At 43.6% G+C, this 17,416-nt stretch overlaps 1 long non-coding RNA gene across 1 annotated transcript; it reads right to left on the bottom strand.

Annotated features, from left to right (window-relative positions):
• Positions 1–9,717: 9,717 nt before the first annotated feature.
• On the bottom strand, positions 9,718–17,200 carry LOC110017026. Its single transcript, XR_002292323.1, has 3 exons — positions 16,683–17,200; positions 11,208–11,310; positions 9,718–10,019 (listed from the first exon to the last, which is right to left on the bottom strand). It is a non-coding gene; the product is annotated as an uncharacterized LOC110017026 (long non-coding RNA).
• Positions 17,201–17,416: the final 216 nt, after the last annotated feature.

The raw sequence follows: 17,416 nt of genomic DNA, 5'->3' as shown, positions 1-17,416 counted from the left end.
CGGGCAGCGGAATGAGCGATATCCTGGATTCGATTGACAAAAAGCTCTCCAGCTTTGATGGCCGCCTCAATTTGCTGGAGATCCTCCATAGAGAATTTCAAGGTCTGCGGGAGTCTCTGGAATTCAGCCAGCAGCAGGTGCGGGAGCTCGCAGCGGAGAACCAGGCCCTCAGAGAGACCGTGAAGACCCTGAGCAATGACACCGCCCGTCTCTCAGAGGAGAACCGATCCATAAAGGAAACCCTCCTGGATCTTCAGTCGAGGAGCATGAGGGACAATCTAGTGGTCGCGGGGGTTCCAGAGGAGGTAGGAGAAGACCCCGAGGCCACCGTCAGATCCTTTTTACAGGTCCACCTGAAGCTCCCCAAGGAGGAGGTGCAGAAGATCTCCTTCCACAGGGTTCACCGCCTCGGAGGAAGAAGGTCCGACCACCAGCGCCCGCGTCCTATTGTGGCTAAATTCGAACATTTCAAACAGAAGGAGTTGGTGAAGGGCCGCGGACGGGAACTGAGAGGCACGCATTACAGCGTTAATGACCAGTTCCCGGCAGAAATCCTCCGTAGAAGGAAGATCCTGTTCCCGCTGAGGAGGAAGCATCTTGCTGCTGGTTCGAGAGCGATTGTGGCCGTTGACAAACTTTACGTGGACGGCCGGCTGTTCCGGGACCCGGAGATCACCCCCTGGCTGTGCTGAAGGCTTTCAGATCCGCGCTGAGAACATCTGCGCTGCCCAGAAGAAACCCGCTAAACTAACTTCAATGAATGGAAAACCGGATCATCAATAATCCACACCTCGATCGCAGGAAAACAGTCTTTTTTTTTTCTTCGTCACCTCAGTCCCACTGATGTTTCTATTGTTGTTTTGTTGTTGTTTTCGTTTTCCCTTCTATCTCTTTTTTTCTTTCCTTTACTCTCCCCCCCCCTCTCCCCCCTCATTATATGTAAATCACCTGGAAGCAACTCATCCTCGGTAAGTATTTATTTATGCACGGAACGGGCGCGCGCACACACAAGCGCACACAGGGGCGTGCACATGCGATCCCGCACACACACGCCGACATACTGCAATCACCTCACACAGGCTCTCATAGGACGCACGCGACACGCAGCTCACATAGCCAGAAAACGTTCACGCGCACAGCGCTTCTCAATGCGGGCACGCGCACACGGACTGGTACACAAGCACTACTTAGCTTTACACCTTTTCAGTCAGAGCAGTTATGAACAGTCTTAACATCGTTAGCTGGAATGTGCGTGGACTTGGCTCTGAGCCAAAGAGACTGAAAGTGTTAAATCACCTGGATGGTCTAAAAGCAGATATAGCTCTACTGCAGGAGACCCATTTATCAAATTCTTTGGATCACCTTATGTGCTGCTTACAATTTCCAGTTATATACTCTGCCAGTTACAACTCCAAACAACGAGGAGTTGCTGTTTTAATTAATAAAAATCTTAATTTTACTCATAAGGATACGGTTACTGACCCAGAAGGCAGATTTGTAATCATTAATATATCCATTCAGAATAAGGACTTTTGTATAGTGAGTATTTATGGTCCTAATGTTGACGACTCTTCCTTCTTTCACAGATTCTTCACCTCACTCTCAGTTCACTCTGACTCCACAATCATTATAGGAGGAGACTTCAACCTTGTTTTGGACCCTGAACTTGACAGACTCAGCACAGCAGCAAATCAGCGTACATGGCGATCTGCAAGTATTCTAAAGCAGTACATGAATGATCTGGGTCTCTGCGACGCGTGGCGCTCATGTCACCCAAACACTAAAGGGTTCACCTTTTTTTCTCCAGTTCACTATTCACACTCCCGTTTAGACTATTTATTAATCAGTAACTCTCTTTTAAAAAATATTCAAAGCTCCAATATCCATCCAATTATTATCAGTGATCATGCACCAGTCTCTGTAAACATTTCTAGGGAAAAATCCACACCCTCTGGTACAACCTGGAGGTTTAATACGTCTCTGTTAAAGGACCAGGAATTTCTTGAATTCTTTAAAAAAGAGTGGGCAACCTTCTTAGACTTCAACAATACTCCAGACATCCCACCGTGCGTTCTTTGGGAAACAGCAAAGGCAGTCATGAGAGGGAAAATCATTTCTTATTCAACGCACAAAAAACGCAAAGAGAAAGCAGATTTATTAGAATTAGAAAATAAAATCAAAACCCTGGAGACTGCTTATGCTGCTTCTGCACAGGAACACATTCTGAGAGATCTGAAAAATTTAAAGCTGCAGTTAAATGACATCATTAATAAACAAACACAATTTCAAATACAAAGGCTACGACTTGAAAGATTTGAAAACTCTAAATCTGGCAAATTTCTGGCTAATCAGCTTAAAATTAACAGAGAAAAATCATCAATCACCTCTATTATGGACCAAACAGGAAATGTCACCCATGACCCGGTCAAAATTAATAACGCATTTGAAAACTTTTATAAAAACCTGTACACACCGCAGATCAATCCGTCAGAGCAAAGTATTGACTCATTTCTTAATAATGTAAACCTACCCAGGCTAAATGAGGATCAAATCACAAACTTAGATTCTCCGCTCTCGCCGTCTGAACTTCATGAAGCTCTGTTACTTATGCCCAATGGTAAAGCACCAGGGCCTGACGGCTTTCCTGCTGAGTTTTATAAAGAATTCTGGGAACAACTGGCACCAACATTTTATAAAACTGTCACATCTATTAATGAGAGCCAATCAATGCCACCTAACATGAACTCAGCCAACATAATTCTTCTTCTAAAACCAGACAAAGATCCCACTAGTCCTTCAAGCTATCGCCCTATTTCTCTAATCAATGCAGATGTAAAAATTATCTGCAAAGCACTAGCACAGAGAATAGAAAAAATCACTCCTCACATAATTCACTTCGACCAGACTGGATTCATCAAAGGCAGACACTCGGATGATAATGTCCGTAGACTAGTTAATATAATAGACTTTGCCACCATTAAAAACCAGGAAATGACGGTACTATCGCTGGATGCTGAAAAAGCCTTTGACAGAGTTAATTGGAAGTTCCTTATTGCTGCCCTCCAGAAGTTTGGTTTTGGAGAAGCATTCATCAATTGGATCAAAATATTATATCACAACCCCAATGCATCAGTTAGAACTAATAAACAGACTTCAAACAGGTTTTTTCTTGGAAGAGGAACCAGACAGGGCTGCCCACTCTCTCCTTCTCTTTTTGCTATATTCATTGAGCCTTTAGCTGCAGCAATAAGACAGAATGAGAGCATTATAGGAATAAAAACCAAACACAGCCATCATAAAATTAGTCTTTATGCGGATGACATATTACTGTTTTTAAGGAATTTACATTCTGTAAATGAAACAGCAATGATCATAAATGAATTCTCCTCCATATCAGACTATTCCATTAATTGGAATAAGTCTGTTTTATTACCACTCAACAGGAATATGGAACAAAGACTCACAATTCCAGTTAAAACAGGAAATATCAAATATCTGGGTATCTACTTTTCCCCCAAACTATCAGAACTGGTGCAGCTAAACCACACCCCATTACTGAAAAGCATACAGGATGATCTAACACGCTGGACCAACCTGCCTTTGTCCCTTATGGGCAAGGTAGCCACGGTTAAAATGAAAATCTTACCCAAGGTTAATTATCTCTTCTCAATGATTCCCACACAACCGCCATTAAAATGGTTCAAAACATTAGACTCATCCATATCAAGCTTTCTATGGAACAACAAACCTGCAAGAATTAGTTTAAAAACTTTAAAATCTGCAAAAAACTGTGGAGGATTAGAATTACCTAACTTCCACAAATACTTTCTTGCAAATAGATTACAATACATCTTAAAATGGTTAAAAAATAATCCAGAAACCAACTCATGGTTAGACTTGGAACAGGCGTTATGTGGAAAGATCAACCTGTCACAGCTACCATTTATTAGCCAAACAGTTAAAAAACAGGATTGTTTCAAAAGCATTAATATAAATGCCACCTTAACAGCCTGGTGGGAATTTCTCAAAATATCAAAATCATCAATTCAACCGTGCAAAATGACACCCATCTGGAACAACCCGGACATCCTTATTAACAAAAAAATGATTCACTTCCCAGCTTGGCAAGCAGGGGGCATAAAACAACTAGAGCACGTAATTATTGATAGAAGATTCATAACCCCCCAGGAACTTCAAGACAAACATGGAATAAATAACTTCTTGGAATATCAGCAACTTAAATCAAGTATTACTAAAAAGTATAAAATTAAAGACGACGATTTAAAGCTACCAGATGTAGTTACCACTCTGATTAATTTTTCAATGAATAGAACTCTCTCCAAAATATACAAACTTTTATGTAATTTAGATAACAATATTGCCCTTCCAACAAAAAAATGGGATGCAGATTTGAGCATCAGCACAGATGAAAGCTTCTGGTCAGAACTTTGTCTTAACACCTTTAAACTGACAAAAAGTCCAAATCTGCAGCTAATCCATCTCAAAACTCTTCACAGAATTTACTACACTGGACAGAGGATGTTCAAGATGGGTCTCAGTAACTCAGACATTTGCGAGCACTGTGATAATAATCTACCCGACAGTTACATGCATGCACTGTGGTTCTGCACTCCTGTCCAGGCTCTCTGGCAGCAGGTATGTGCCGATTTATCAGTCTGGCTTAAGGTTTCAATCACTGCCTCACCGTCACTTTGTGTGCTTGGTGACATGAGTGCCATCGATATAGAAGAAGGATTAGCATCTATCATTTTCATAACTCTTTGTATTGCCAAAAAAACTATTTTAATAAATTGGAAAAACAAGAAAAATATAAACATAAGTCAACACAGAAATCTGCTGTTTGATCATATCAGCTTGGAAAAAATGTCAGCCCAAAGCTCACGTAACTTTGAAAGAATTCAGTCTCTCTGGTCTCCTGTGGTTGACTCCATGACTTAGGGGGTGGGGGGCTTGGTCGTCGCTGCTCCTTGCCCTTCTGCCGTGGTTTGGGGTGGGGGTCGGGGCTTCCGGTGCCTGGCGGGGGCGGTGGGGGGCTCCGTTGGTCGGGGGGTCGGGTCCGGTGCCTGGGTGGGGCGGGCTGGGGCGCTGCGTGGTCCTCTGGGCTTGGGTGTGGGGGTGCGTGGTGGGGGGGTGGGGTGGTGGTCTGGCTTGGCTTGGGGGGGTGGTCCCTTTGCCTGTGCTGGGGGGGGTTGGCGGGGGGCCCTGCTCGGGTGGGGGGGGCCCAGCGGCGCCGGATGGGCTGCCCATCTGCACCTGGGGCTGGGATCGGCCCTTCCCTGGCTCTGGGACGGGACGGGACAACCCTCTCGGGGCCCCCGGTCGCTCTGGGTGTCACCCGCTTCGGCTGCGGGGTCTGGGGTGGGGTGGGGTGGGGGGCTTGTCGGCCCTCTCCTGTGGGGGGGCGTTCTGGGGGGGAGGGGGGGCCCATTATTAGTACGGGTCGGGGGGGCTAGCGGGTCGGGGTCTCCGCTGACGCAATCAGTGGTTGCCTCGGCCGGTTGGCCTCCTCGGTCCCGTCGAGGCCTGACCAGAGCTCTTCTAGGGCCGGCGTCTGGGGGTGGGGGCCTGGGCTTGCTCCGGGGGCGGGCGACGCTTTCTGGCTCCTCTCTCTCTGTGTGGGGTGGGTGGTGCCGGGCCTGGGGTGTCGGCGCCTCCGGGGGTGGGCCCCTGGGCTGGGTGGCCCTGGCCCCTTTGCTGGGGGTGGGCTGGGGGACGGCTGTTTGACCACCGGGGGACAGTCTACCAGCTGTCCCCAACTTACCCCCTTCCTTATATAACCTCATATTAGGGTGAGGGGGTGGGGGGTCTAGCCTGCGATGCGCCTTGGGGGGGGGCTACTTGGGAGTGGCCCCCCTCCTATGGTTGCCGTATGGAGTGGGCCCCCCCTCTTTCGGTTTTATTTGCACCTTAGACATGTAGGGTCCTTGGTAGGGGGGGTGCTTGGACATCACTGCAAGCAAGCAGCAGATGTCCTCCTGGCACCCTACCCGCCAATTTTAACCGCACCTTAGACATTTAGGGCCCCTTGGTGTGGAGGGTGAGGGGACATCACTGTGAGTAATCAGGAGATGTCCCCTTAGTGCCCTACTCGCCAATTTTAACTGCACCCCCCTTAGTACACACACCCCTCCCCCTTCAATATATACATTCAAACATAAACACACACACATGCACACAAACACCCTCTCAAACACGCACACACATTTTACAAGGAAGGTGGGACCTGGGTCCATCTGTCCCCTACCCCTTCCCTGGTGGGGGGTGCGGGCCCCTTGGCGATGGCGGCCGTGTCCCTTGGGTGCCGGCTCCCTGGGCCCGGCGGTGCTCTCTCCGCACGGTGGGGGGGTTCATATTACACCTGAGCCGGGGGTGTTCGTGTCCCTGGGGGGTGGGTCCTGGTCCTTGCCCCTGGGCGCTGGGCCCCGCCAAACTTCCAACATGGCCGAGCCTGGTCGGGCCATATTTATAACATCCCTTGTGGGCCGCCCTTTTTTCCCCGGGGTTCCCCCCTCCTGGGCGGGGGCGGCGGGCCCCTGCCTTGCTCCTACCTGGACCAACCGTGGGCCGGGTGGGTGGCTGCCTGGAGTGCGGAGCGGGTCTCCCTTGGGGGGTCCTGGCTCGTACCTGGGGTCGGGGCGGGGGGATGCCCGGAACTCCTGGGTGGTGGTGGGGTGCTCGTCTGGGGCTGTGGGCGTCCCTCTCCGGTGGGGCCCTGCGTTGGGCTCTTCCGGCGCGGCGGGGGGCTGCTTTCCTGGCTGGGCTGGGGCGGCGCTCTCTTTCCCTCTGCGCCTCCCTGCTCTCTGGCTCTGGGGGCCTCGCGGCGGTCCGGCTGGCCCTGGCCTGGGTGGCGGTCTTGGTCGCCCGGGGGGCGGTTGTTCCCTGCCTGTTCCCGTGTGGCGTTGGGGGAATTCCGGCTGCCGCTGCTGCTGCGGCGGGGTAATGGGTGTGGGGGTGGCTGGGCGCTCCTCCTCCTTCTTTTCACATTCCACCATCCATTTTAGAAGAACATAAACACTCACCTGAGCACAGGTGTTAGCTCACCTTTGCACTAATAGTTTGCATGATTGAATGAATGAAAGATTTCACACTAGTTGGTTTAAAGGCATAGGTATGCGTTCGTGAACACTATCTGTTTTGTGTGCATGTTGACATGTGGACATTTTTGCGGCTAGCAGGTGTGTTGATAATATTTGAGTGTGTGTGAACAGGCCCCGCCCTTTTTGTACTACATTTGAACCGTACCGTAACGATAAACAACCAGTAAACCTGTCTGCTCTATGCTGCTTCATGGTCTTACCCCCCTTCCCCTCCTATTATCACCCTCCTACCCCCCCCTCTCTCTAACGTCCCTCTCTCTTCTTCCCCTCTTTCCTTTTCCGTCCGGTCCAACACCAAAGATTTTCAAACATGATTGAAATTAATAAATTTTGGCCTCAATTACAAAAGGGGTTTATTCAGACATACCTTTGGTTTGTCTGAAGATGAATAACCCCTCTTGTTAAAATAAAATGTCCAACACAAGAGGCCCTCAGCTCTCATCTGTTTGCCTAGCTGTTGGACAGGACAAGTTAAAAAAAGGGAGAAAAAAAAAAAAAAAAAAAAAAATAGAAAAACACATCAACCCAGAAGCCTTCTGGAGTGGTTTAATGTTTGCCATTTGAAATCCTCTAGTCAAAGCCTTTTTTACACCTCTCTGACCTTGAAGTATGTCAACATTTATCACTGTATTATAAGACTTTGGGAAAGCATTAAAAGCATCGACTTAAGAAGCTGCACGGGCTCTGATCATTTTAATAATTCTAGTATTTTAGGTACTTAAGGAAAAAATATGAGTGTGATCATTTTGCAGCAAGAACTTTCTTAAATTGTGCACTTTAGTTCAATACTTCTACCTCTGATCCAGTTTTTTGGATAGGGAGGTAGTTGTATATAGTATTTTACACGTAATGATCTCACAGTGTACAGTATGTCTTAGCTATTGGAGCCAAAACCTAAAAAAGTTCTAAAAGCAAACCCTTTTCAATGTGACATCAGTTTCAACATTCTGTGGTTGTAAATAGCTGATTTCGCCACAAGTCGTTCCAAGTTCTTCATTCCAAAAGCCATAGACACACAACATGGCTTAACGGTCTTAGAGTTGGTAGTAGGCATTCAGATGTTGCAGGTGAACTTGCCTCAAAGTGTCATCAGCAGGCTTGCATCTAGAGACAGAACTACTGGGAGAGTTTGTGACAGACAAAGGAGTGACGGACTGAGCAGTTTGGGGGCAATAACCCGGGGCCCTCTGCTCACCGTCCTTATCTACCAAAACGTCAAATATCTTCCTTACTGGTCCACCTTTAGACACCATCAATGACAAGAATCCAAATGTTTTGATAAGAAGTTGAAAACTTCAAATGCTAGAGAAACATATTTTATTTTGTATGACACCTGACTCACTCCCGCCATCTGCATTCATGACCACGCCAACGATCTTCAGATAAATCGGGCGGCGGCAGCTAATCAGTAAGATTCTGCCAATGCCTGCCCAGTTGTATATGTGACGGCAGCTTTATCCGATTTTCAAAGTACTTGGGTTTTTAGACAAACCATTCCAAACCTACTCCTTTGATTTGAATGCCAGACGACTGTTGCAGGAGACTCCGTTGACACCAAGACACCGCCATGAACGTTTGGGCCCAAGACCATGTGACCTGGACAATGCAGCAATCGTCTACTGTCCTGTTCACCAATGAGTGTTTGCTGGACTATGAAATGGAAACTTCTTCTTATCGGAATGGATATTGGAAATGTCCAACCAAAAGGCCAAAGATGCCGTTTGTAATGCAATCCAGATATCTTAGATTATCATATGTCAAAATTTTGGCAAAATAATCCCGTCAGTTGACCGTCTTTTCATTTGTATGTTTTGCTGAGTGGTAAGACAAGAATGTCATGAAAAAAGAAATGTCTAAAGAAAAAAAGAACATTTTCCTCCAAAAAAAATTATTCCTCATTCCAGCAACCGTCGGAAGGTGGGTGTCCCTCTTCCATTTTAAATCCTGTCAATCATCCGCCCTTCACTCTTTACCACCTGCTGACGTGGCATCGTCCGCCCGCGCTTTTCTCAGCCTGCTCAGGGTCCAGGAAAGTTCTCATTTATCTTTCCACCAGCCGAGGATCAGAAACATTTAAAGGAAAATCACAGCCATAACGACTCCTGCCATTTCCCATAATGTCCTCATCCATCAATTAAGAGCCTTCCAGGAAGCGGGAGATGAATGTGGCAGGATAAAGCGGGACATTCTGATGACGATGGGTCATGGGGAATAAAACCCTACACTTACCCCAAGTGCTGGCCTGTAATCATTGCCAGAGACTAGAGGCACTTTGTGACAAGACAACACCTACCAGTGATCACAAGGCGTGGATACATTCTCCACATTTTGAAGTTGAAGATCCAGTATTATCCGTCATATTTGAATTTGCTGACTAGCCCGACTGATACGCAGGGGATGGCGCTTATTAAAATTAAACAGTACGTTTTTTTCTTGAAACATTTGACTTAATCAAAGCCAGAAAAACCCTCAAATGACTTTATTTGAAGTTAGAAAATATTGTACATCTCGTTAGATATCATCCTTGCTACACCTGGAATTTGCTGACCAGTATTTAATGAATGATTGTGCAAAAGGTGCCTAAACGGTGCTCAAACCAGTGCTTCCATTTTTTCTTATTAACATTTAAGTGGGATGAAGTAGCATTACAGGGTAAAGGAGAGTGCTTTATTTCACTCTTTCTGACAGTCGTCACTGGAGTGCTGCAGACAGTCAACATGTAGTTAACCGCTCATCGCCATGACGACAATCTTCTCTCCACACATTGTCCACGTCACTCTTGTCCAGCAGGTTGGTGAAGTAGTATATTTTGCTGTATAGTGGAGCTGGTTCACCTTCAGCATTTTTGATTGCAGCTCCCCCACAGCCCCACCCAGCCTTATGAAGGCTCGTCCACAGTCCCTGGGAAAGTAAAATGGTTGGTTGGAATCGTTAGCAAAACTGAATAGATAACAAGTGACCGACATTTATGAAATGAACATTTACATTTTTTTTTCATCTTCAAGGTAGCATCATACACCTTTAGGCTAGGTTCACACCGCTCTCTGCAACGCCTAATGAAGTGACACTTCCCATGAACAGCTTATATGAACACGCTCATATGCCCATTTCGGGTTTTTGCGTTCAAGTGTAGCTACGCAAATTTTTAAGTCAGATTTGTTGGCTCTTCGTACAAAACATGTGGCCAGTGATTGCACGATGAAAGTTAAACCAGTTGAACTTTGACTAATCAGAATGTCAGAAGTCTCCCCCGCTGGTCACCGACTGGAGCCGTCCCCAAATTTCTAGCCACGCTACAACTCCCAGCGACGCCCAGCGCACGCTTCCTGGATGCCGCACACCTGTCCCGACTTTTGCCTGGATCCTGACTGCCCCGTCTCTCCTCTGATGATCTTATGCCTGTTATTGATCCCTGCCTGCCTGACCCTGATTTAGCTTTGTGGACTTTAACTGAGCTAATAAACCTGCTGCATTTAGATCCAGCGCTCTGCCTGTTCTTGTAACACAGGGACTCCGATTTGGTAGTGATGTATGGATGGTGTCTCTTTTCAATTACTGAAGTGCCAACTATTTGAAAATTAATCATGGAGAATTTAATAATTGCGTTTTTTTTTTTCCCGATGGAACTTTATGACACCAATTCTTTCATATTTCCGAGTAGAGCTTTACAAGAAAGATTAGTACATGCACTAGTATCAGGTAGCAACAGTCCGTTGTGTACACTGTATGCTAAAAGCGCGTTCAGGAACCTGCGTTAATCATGTACTTGAACGTGTATTACACGCCCTGTGTGTATGTAGCATTAATCTTGTAAAATGACTGAAATGTGCCTCTCAGACATCTTTCTATAAATCTGCAAGTAGAAACACTACCAAGTTCAGCCTTTTTTTTTCGTAACTAATACCAACCCCCCCCCCCCCGTCACTCCACCAAACTCCTCCGCGGTCATGTGTTTATTCGCCACTCGTTGAGGTTCCGCGTCAGGCTGCTCCTCGATCTGCCGAGCCCTCTGAAGCTCAACAGATGCACATCACAGGCGGCAAAAAGGCGGCAGTTTTCAATCTTTTTAAGTGGAGAGTGACAAAAAACCTGGAGGCTGACTCTGTGTGAGGCGCTCCTTCCACATCCCAGACGCTCCTCCTCGCTCCTCTGGCTTTCATCTCCGTCCAGTGTTGCTCCTCCACTTGTTTGCCTGTGGAACTCAGTGGAGTAAGAAATACATAAATAAATAAATAAAACCCAGACAAAAGTAAAAAAAAAAAAAAAAGGAAAGAGCTGAGGAGAGCAGGAGAGAAGCTGGGTAACAGAGTCTGTGGATAATTAGATCTTTTGGGATAAACAAGCTGTTCCAGTTCATTTGGTGTTTTGCTCATTTCAGTCCTTGAAAGTGTAAATACGAGTTGAGAGGCTATTATCTGAATAAACGGGAGTATTCTATTGTTTCTCAGAGAATCTTCAGAAAAAAACATTACTTTAGCTTTTCCTTCATTTCTTGACGGTTGGTAGAGATAAATAAATGAACCAATGAGGAGAAACAATCAGCCATTTTCAAAATTCTGCTGAGTCATCCAAACCCCTTTGCTTGTTTTTCATATCTCAGATCAGTCCTGGACCACAATTCTGTGCAAATCTTCCTTTTTATTGCATCTTTGAGCAAACATTTCACCCCAGCCACATACTCAAAAAGTTACCCAAATTAGCTCAGGATCTGGTGAAAATTAATTTTAACAGATTAAAAAAACTAATATCACTGCGGGAGAAACCATAAATAAAAAAAAGTATGGGACCAAAATCTCTTAAATATTTCAACTTCCACTAATGAAACCAATACATGTTTGTGACAGCCAAGGGAAGTCCTGAAATTATTATGGGATGGCTATAGGACCCACGGCGTGGCAGCCATTTTGCGGCAAGTTTAATGATTTTTATTTTATTTTTTTCATATTTTCTCACACGAGAAAATAAATCTTTTCTTCAAGCCATTTTTATAAAATTTTTGTTTTGTTAATATTTAACCTCGAGAAGAGGGCGCCATCTTGAAATTTTTCCCCCCAAAATAATCATGTTTAGTATCAGCTACAAATGTAAACTCTCCTCCGGGATATCACCACCCAACGCCGTCATTAGAAAGTTACTTTGGGGGGTATGTGTAAAAATTGGAAGTTTTAGATTTTGCACAGCATTAGCATGGCGAGCTAGCAAAAGTGGCGTTACTTTCTGACTCGCACTTTTTTTGTGGAGTAGTATGAAAATTTTAGACATGAATACTTGGCTTCAACTGAACAAAGTGATGAGACACATGATATGAACATATTAGGTGTGTGGGCGTGGTTAACAAAAATCACCGTTGCTAAGGAAATCCAAAATCGCAGTTTTGCCAATCTTTCTAAAAATTACATAGACCTGTTTATCACTCCCAGGCAACCCAAAAATGAAATGGTTGCTATGGAGATAAAACCAACAGAAAAGTTGCCATTTCTCTGATTTGTTATGCACAGGCTAGCAGAGGTAGAGGGAGGAGTGAGGGGTGTGCAACACAACAGTCACTCCTTCAGTGACCTGTGTCAGCTTTGGATATTCCCAGTAGCTTTGCTTTGTAACGCACATGTGACCATTTTTGGCTCACAATGTTGCCCTTAAACAAACAAGTGGGTCAATAGGCAGCCCTTTCTGTTTTTCATTTAACTCCGACGCAACTGAGTTTCAATAGAGCTGAAAAGTTCCAAAAACAAACTCCATGCAGAAGTTCTTAATCGTTGATAAAATGTGTCTGATTTATTTTTTTCCAGTCTTCCTGCAGAATCGAAATACTCAAATGTGTAACTTTTAAGATATTCACGGAGGTCGTGTCCTTCCCAAATTAGTATGTAAACCATTTGTTTCCTTTCATATTGACAGAACCATGATGGTTTAGTAATCCTAGCAAATCCGGGGATATTATCTACCTTCAACTGAATTGAAGAAAGTAGAACATAGGAGGACTGGGGGGAAAATCTGGGATTTTTAGCTGCCAATAGTGTATTTTTCCTGAGTACTTTGAGTCTTGTGGACTGAAAATAACCCTCTAAGTTATTTGAATAAGACACAAAAAAAGGGAAAATAGAGAATAGATTTCTGATGTTTTGTCCTTTTGTGTTTTCAATTAAATACAATGCGTTAATATTTTTTTATTTTAATTAAGTCCTTCAAAAAGGTGCTTTTTTTAATCAAATAAGCTTTAATACTGTTGAGCAGACACATGATGTAATAGATTTTACTGCACATATTACAAAAATAAACTGACGTTTAAACTGGGCAATTTAGTGTTAGAGTTGGTAATCTAAAGCAAATATTAAACGGACAGAAAACTCTAAAATTGAAAAAATAAAATCTCCATTAATGGTAAAAATGGAAAAGAAATGGCAGATCAAAATAATACATTTTTAAAAAGTCTGCCTCAGGCAAACAAATAATTTGGAAAACGTGGTTTCAAGTTTTACATAACATGCATTATTGACAGTAAATGTAAAAAAGCACAAAAAAGCAGATCTGTTCGTTAATTTATTTCCCATAGAAATGTTATTACAGAGCAACAATTAATGAAATATATATATATATATATATCTACAATTGTCCAAAAACGTAAGTTTCCACAAAATACAAGTGGATTTTAATTTGTGTGTATTCACTTTTTAATTTATATTATTGTGCTGTATTATATTTGTTGCTGCTTTAATTTTGGACCCAAAAAACATGTCTTTTTATAATTGTGGCTGTAAACATAAATAAATGGAGATTCTTTTGATTTTAATTGTGTGAAAGAGCCACCAAAGAGTACATTTTCTTCATTTCGTTTTAATTCTTTACGTGTTTTAATAGCAACGTCCTTAGCAGTGGAATTACTCTGGATGTGAAGCCTCAGCTGGGACACTGGGCTCTTATATTAGATTTTAAGTCGAGATAATTTTCCCTTAAGTTTCAGAGAAAGATAATTTTTTCCCCATTTTCGACTCCCTCAGCGCTAAAGATGCTCTCATTTTCTGCAACACTGCTCTTCTTGATTTTGTCTTCTCTGAGGAGGTCTGGGATCTTCTTTTTACACCTTTTTAGCATCTTCTGCATAACAGTGGAATACCTGCTCTTGCCTTCTGAGCTTTTAGCTTGAAAGTTCTTTGATCGGCGTTGGGCGGACTTGACTAAATTCCCAACACTCAACGATGCTAATTGGCTTCCAAAACATAAAATTTCTTTCTTTAAAATAAAAGGTTTATTGGTTTGTTTTTGCGGCAAACGCAATAATATTACTTAACAAAATCCAATGTATTGATGGCCCAAAAATTTTTTCATGTATGTCTCATTCCTTAGCATTTCTAAAGTCCCACACCGATATTCTAAAAGTGTTACCAGAGGTCTTTAGTTTTGATGAACCTGTGTTGTTTTCTTGGACATGGTTTCTGCAGAGCGGCAGTAGCACATTAGAAATTCTGAATACTCCAAAATGCGTGAATGGATCAAAATACCGCTTAGGGGTTGTTGTTTTGTTTTAAGGAATTAACATTATAATACACTTAAAAGCTAAAAAAAAAAAAGGTGATTTTTGATGATATTGGCCATTTACACACTGGAGCTGTCAGCATGTAACACCTAAATAACACATACTCTTTTACCAACCAAAACTCCTCAACATTATATGCGAAAAAAGTGAATCAGCTGATTCTGATACGTAAAAATGCAGTTTTTCATATCGGCATTGAAGCCGTTTTTCTCCGTGACAAAATTTCTGTTAATTGCTTCAACAGTTGAAGAGTTACGGTAGTCGAAAGAATGTCACATTGGAGCTAAAGCTCAGTTGGTAAAGGGTTAAAAGACACAACCCTGCCTGAAGCTTGAATCATTTCACAGAAAACCCATCAAACTCATTCAATGGTCACATCTGGCTTTGTCCTTTTCTCTTTGCCCTGAAGAGCCAACACCAGGACCATGATAGACTTCCTTCATCACACGACCGAGGGACTCCAACCCTCAATCACACAACGTAAACACTTCACAGCCATGTTGGATTCTTCCAAACAAAGCGTCTGCATTCTTTGAGTGAGATGATAGTGTTCCTTCACGTCTTCAGCATCCCTTTATGTGAGATCGAGTGTTTTGCACATCCAGTTTTACAAACCAAAGCACAGGTGGGTTCCTGGTTACCCCCCACACAGCCACCAGGAGGTTACTGGTTCAAATCTGCGAGTGGTTTGTGGATAAAAATGCAAACAGAGAATCAAGAAACAGCAAGCTTTTTTTTTTTTTTTTTCCTCTGGATTGAGCGATGAACATAAAGAAATATGGCAGCCTTTAACAGTCCGCACACACAAACCCTGTGCATGCTGTTGGAGTTGTACCACCCGCTGGAACGCTGCAGTCACATATGGAAAGAAAAGGCTGTCCTCTTCAAGGCAGGGAAAAGAAAAAGGAGCTTAAAAATATCAGGGAGGTTCTGTGAACCTGAGGCTCAACCCTGACAGGTTTTAAAGGCAAAGCTGGATGAAACAAAAGAGGAATTATGGGGAAAAAAAATACATTTTGATTCAATATATAGCTTAAAAAAAGCTCTAAAGTAAAACATGTGAGTGTCCAGCTGCACTTTAAAGATAAATTATAGTGTTTTGAAAGACAGTGACCTAGTTATTTAGACAGAAAACAAAATTAAATTAGAATTTTCTATTAAGATGGCATAGGCGACACATACTGCCTGCTGATTGGTTGAAAGTAGCGGGGTCATTTTTTGTCAGGAAGCTCTATAAAAACAAAGGAATACAAAAAGAAAACTAATTTGTCTTGTACATTCCTTGGACATGATGTTTTTTTGTAGCTAAGCGGCAGCCGTAGTGTTGAGGTAGAGCGGTCGACCTCTGATCAGAAAATCTGAGGTTTGGTTACTGCCTTGCCCACCCCTGTGTCGAAGGACAAGACACTAAATCCCACAATGCTCCTGGTGGTTACAGGGTAGCGCCAGTGTAAAGCTACGTTCGTACTGAACACGGTTCGTGTGTCAGTGGCGTCCAGTTTCAAAGTTAGAAATTAGAAGTCTGGCAGCTTATTTTGAGCATCAGGCGCATTTCAGGGACTGTTGTGATGTACCCGCAGGTAAAATATCAGAACTTTGCCAAAGAATCTACTTTGCATCAACCAGAGAGTCAAGTCTGGTCCGTCACGTTTTTGTGTGATCAGCAGATGGAGTCAAGAACCTACACATGTAGGGAGCGTCCAGTTTCTGAAAGCATTTTTTGGATAGCAGCAACTTTGACGTGCGAATCGCATTTGGTATGAAGTCGCCACCAGCGGGCCTAAAAGTAATGTAGAAAAGCGCTATATGAGTATACGCCATTTAATGATGACGATCAAACTCACTGGGTTTGGGAAACATTACCCAGAAAATCCCTCAGTACTTCTGCTGAGAACTCCGGCCTTTCTGGATGAATGGGACATTTTTTTGGAACAAATGTTCTGCTGAGTTAATGAAGGGAAGCTGTGAAAAATGCTTCATGACTTTCCACGTTTGGCTAAGCCAACATTGAAAGCTTAGTCAATACTCACAGCGACGCATCGATCTCCTCCGTCTTCCAGAAGATCCAAAGTGTTGCAACTTATTGACTGCTTATGCAGATTGGCCGGATCAGCTGTCTCTGTACCACTCATCCATTCCTTTGACCGGTGTGAATTTCAAAGAAGGTTTTCTCGATCGCCAAACCATGACTGGAAGTCCAATAAATGGAGTTCACACAATTCTGGTTTGAACGTAACAGCAAATCAAAGGTTTTAGTGGTTGGGAATGGATTCCCGGCTTTCCGTTAAGTAATGCAGGTGTAAAAAAAAAAAAGAAAAAAAAAGGATGGATTAGGGAGTGAAGTAAATTGCTCCTTCACCCTGTGATGGGGACTGAGGACGTATTTCTAAGTGACATTTCTGCTACACAGAGTCACTTTAAACAGATGACAAGGTGTTGCTATGGAGACCTCGGCGAAGTAGCGGCAGCAGTTTGTCGGTGAACAGTTAGTGCAAACAGCAGGATGGGAGTATCTTTAAAAGTGTGTTGTGGAAAGCATCGAATGACAGCGGGGTCAAGTGTTTGTTTCTTTTTTTTTTTACCCCCAAACACAACACAAGGATTCCAGTTTGTGTTGCAGCTGTAGGTATCCAGAAATATTCAAATATATAGAGTAAGAGTCAAATTTGTCACTGAAAACCATCAGAAATGAATGAGTCATGTACAAGAGACGTGTCTAAAGGGAAAGTTAAACTATTTAAGAAAGAAAACAAAACTTGATTGA

Source organism: Oryzias latipes, chromosome 18 (genome assembly GCF_002234675.1).
Source record: "Oryzias latipes chromosome 18, ASM223467v1".
Classification (NCBI taxonomy): domain Eukaryota; kingdom Metazoa; phylum Chordata; class Actinopteri; order Beloniformes; family Adrianichthyidae; genus Oryzias; species Oryzias latipes.
Note: the sequence above shows the minus strand (reverse complement) of the source record. Positions and strands in the feature narration are given on the sequence as shown.